Source organism: Oryx dammah, unplaced genomic scaffold (genome assembly GCF_014754425.2).
Source record: "Oryx dammah isolate SB20612 unplaced genomic scaffold, SCBI_Odam_1.1 HiC_scaffold_23, whole genome shotgun sequence".
NCBI classification, from domain to species: Eukaryota; Metazoa; Chordata; class Mammalia; order Artiodactyla; family Bovidae; genus Oryx; species Oryx dammah.
The window spans coordinates 84,543,354-84,547,442 of NW_024070207.1; the positions used below are offsets into that span (position 1 = coordinate 84,543,354).

Genomic DNA, 4,089 nt, shown 5'->3' on the forward strand with positions numbered 1-4,089 from the left:
TCAATATTTTGTAGCTTTGAGTGTACAGGTCTTTCACCTACTTGGTTAAATTTATTCTATGTATTTATTTTGGGGAGATATTATTGTAAAGAGGGCTGTTTTCTCGATTTTCCTTTTGGATTGTTCATTGCTGGTGTATAAACTTAGCTGAACATTGTGTGCTGATTTTGTATTCTGCAACTTTACTGAATTGTTAGCTCTAGCAGAGTTTCTTTTTGGTGTTAGAATCCTGTGGGATTTTATAGAGGATTATGTGATCTGCAAATGGAGACAGTCTTATTTCTTTCTTTCCAATTTGGATTTCTTTTATTTCTTTTTTCTTCACAATTGCTTTGTTAAAACATCCAGTGCAATGTTGAACAGCGGAGGTGAAAGGAAGCATCCTTGTCTTCTTGATCTAAAGAGTAATGTTTTTACCCACTTATTATTAAGAATGATATTAGCTGTTTGTTGTTCATATGTGTGTGCATGCTCAGTCTCTCAGTCACTTCCAACTCTTTGCAACCCTAAAGACTGTAGCCCCCAGGCTCCTCTGTCCATGAGATTCTCCAGGCAAGAATATTGAAGTGGATTGTCATTTTCTTCCAGGAATCTTCTTGACCTAGGGATCAAACACATGTCACCTGCATTGTCAGGCAGAGTCTTTACCACTGAGCCACCTGGGGTTCAAATAGATGCCTTTTATAACATTGACGAAGTTCTTGCTATTCCTAGTTTTCTGACTTTTTTCCAATTGTGAAATAGTATTGGACTTTGTCCAATGCTTTTTCTGCATTAATTGTGATTATTGTTTCCTTTCTTCATTTTGTTAGTGTGATGTGTTACAATGATTGATTTTCTTATAATGAACCACCCTTCTTTATTTCTGAGATAAATCCCACTTCATCATAGTGTATTGTTGTTCAGTCACTCAGCATGTCCGACTCTTTGTGAGCCTGTGGACTACAGCACACCAGGCTTCCCTGTCCTTCACCACCTCTCAGAGCTTGCTCAAACTCATGACCATTGAGTAGGTGATGTCATCCAAACAGCGCATCCTCTGTCACCCCTTCTCATCCTGCCTTCAATCTTTCCCAGCATCAGGGTCTTTTCTAATGAGTCAGCTCTTCACATCAGGTGTCCAAAGTACTGGAGCTTCAGCTTCAGCATCAGTCCTTCTAATGAATATTCAAGATTGCTTTCCTTTATGATTGACTGGTTTGATCTCCTTCCTGTCCAGGGGACTCTTAAGAGTCTTCAATACCACAGTTCAAAAACAGCAATTCTTCAGTGCTCAACCTTCTTTATGGTCCAACTCTCACATCCACACATGACTAGATGGGCCTTTGTTGGCAAAATAATGTCTCTGCCTTTTAATATGCTGTCTAGGTTGGTCACAGATTTTCTTCCAACGAGCAAGTGTCTTTTAATTTCATGGCTGTAGTCACAGTCTGCAGTGATTTTGGAAGAAAATAAAGTTTGTCACTCTTTCCATTTTTTCCCCTTCTATTTGCCATGAAGTGATGGAACTGGATGCCACGATATTAGTTTTCTGAATGTTGAGTCTTAAGCCAGCTTTTTCACTAGCCTCTTTCATTTTCATTAAGAGGCTCTTCAGTTCCTCTTTGCTTTCTGCCATAAGGGTGGTGTCATCTGCATATCTGAATTTATTGATATTTCTCCTGGCAATCTTGATTCCAGCTTGTGCTTCATCCAGCCTGGTGTTTCTCATTATGTACTCTGCATATAAGTTAAATAAGCAAGATGACAATATGCAGCCTTGAAGTACTCCTTTCCCAACTTGGAACCAGTCTGGTGTTCCATGTCCAGTTCTAACTGTTGCTTCTTGACCTGCATACAAGTTTCTCAGGAGGCAGGTAAGGTGTTCTGGTATTCCCATCTCTTGAAAAAAATTCCAATTTATTGTGTTCCACAGTCAAAGGCTTTAGCATAGTCAATGAAGAAGTAGATTTTTTTTTCTGGAATTCTCTTGCTTTTTCTATGATCCAACAGATATTGGCAATTTGAACTCTGGTTCCTCTGTCCTTTCTAAATCCAGCTTGAATATCTGGAAGTTCTTGGTTCATGTACTATTGAAGCCTAGCTTGGAGAATTTTTAGCATTACTTTGCTGGCATGTGAAATGAGTGCAATTGTGTTGTAGTTTGAACATGCTTTGGCAATGCCTTTCCTTGGGAATCCCTTTTCTTTGGGATTGCCTTTCTTAGTGTCATGGTGTATAATAAATCTATTTTTCTCTTTCCCTCTACATTAGTTTCCCTGTTATTGATTTGTAGTTTTATTACATTGTCATGGGAGAAGATACACTGTATGATTTAAATTTGTGAAGTAACACATGGCCGATCCTAGAGAATGTTCCTGGCACTTGAGAGAAATATGTACACTGCTATTGTTGCAAGCAGTGTGATACACTTGTCTGTTAGGTCTACTTGTTTATAGTGGCGTGTAAGTCTGCTATTTCCTTATTGGTCTTCTGTCTACATGTGTTATTAATTATTGAGAGTAGAGTATTTGTCTCCAACTCTATTCCTCCCTTCAATTATCTCCTCTCTTACAGCATACTTTCCCATCTCCACTCTTGATCTTCTATGATCTCACTTCTGTCAGACTATTAATTATAACCACTTTCTCCTAGCTCCCTTTCTATTTGATCTTTCCCATAAACATTTAAATATGCTTATCTTTTCCCTCTTAAAAAAACTACCCTTTACCTTATATTCCCCTTCAGTTATAACTTTTCCTCTTTCTTCCTATGTATCATAGCTCAGATTCTTGAAAGCACTGTCAGCCCTCTCTTTGACCACTTCCTCACATTCCCTTCACAAATTTCTCTACCTATTACAATCTTTTCTCTGTCTGCTCAGTGAATCTGCTCTTGACGAAGTCACAAACATCTTTTGACAAATTCAGTGATTGTTGTCTCCTTTCTTCCCCTACCTCAATGGACACTTTTAAGTGGGCTTCCCTGATAGCTCAGATGGTAAAGAATCCACCTGCAGTGCAGGAGATACCTGTTCAGTTCCTGTCAGGAAAATTCCCTGGAGAAGGGACAGGCTACCCACTCCAGTATTCTTGGGCTTCGCTGGTGGCTCAGATGGTCAAGAACCCACCTGCTATGTGGGAGCCCTGGGTTCGATCCCTGGGTTTGGAAGATGCCCTGGAGGAGGGCATAGCAACCCACTCCAGTATTCTGGCCTGGAGAATCCTCATGGACAGAGGAGCTTGGCAGGCTACAGTCCATGGGGTTGCAAAGAGTCAAACACAACTGAGTGACTAAGCAAAATGACAAAACTATTTGACATTGTTGATTATTTCTTTTTTCTTGGGGTAATGTCTTCCCTCAGGTTTCAAGACACTTATTTCCTGCTTTCCTTCCTTACTTCTTCACCTATTCAGTTCCTTTGCAGGATCTTCTTCTTCTGTCAGTCATTTCATCACTGGTGTTTTTCAGAATTCAATTCTTGCTTTCTTCTCACAATATACATTCCTCATGACTGCAACTCCCATATATATGCTGACAACTTCCATCATATGCTGATAACATCCAAATATACATTCCTTGCCTATAATGCTGACATTCTAATGAACATGCACACTTGAATATCCCACAGGTATCTCAGATTCATCATGGATGAAAATGAAATAGCTTGTCAACTTTCTTCGCCTGCTGCTATTGCTAAGTTGCTTCAGTCGTGTCCGACTCTGTGCAACCCCATAGACGGAGGCCCACCAGGCTCCCCCATCCCTGGGATTCTCCAGGCAAGAATACTGGAGTGGGTTGCCATTTCCTTCTCCAATGCATGAATGTGAAAAGTGAAAGTGAAGTCGCTCACTTGAGTCTGACTCTTAGTGACCCCATGGACTCCTCCATCCATGGGATTTTCCAGGCAAGAGTACTGGAATGGTGTGCCATTGCCTTCTCCAAGACCTGTCCCAGGCCCCACTGTACATGAGGAGCAGGGTTTGGCTTGGTGGCCCTCCCCTTACCTCATGCCCCACTGCCTTTAATGGGTCTGCAGCACCTAACATTTCTGTTCTTCAGACATTTCTGTGTTAAATACTAATAAAAGCTTACAAATCCACAGGGAAA

At 40.6% G+C, this 4,089-nt stretch overlaps 1 protein-coding gene across 2 annotated transcripts in view; it reads right to left on the reverse strand.

Annotated features, from left to right (window-relative positions):
• NBDY (negative regulator of P-body association) overlaps window positions 1–4,089 on the reverse strand; it is a 65,867-nt gene that overhangs the window by 31,805 nt on the left and 29,973 nt on the right. The gene's annotated exons all lie outside the window — the stretch shown is intronic.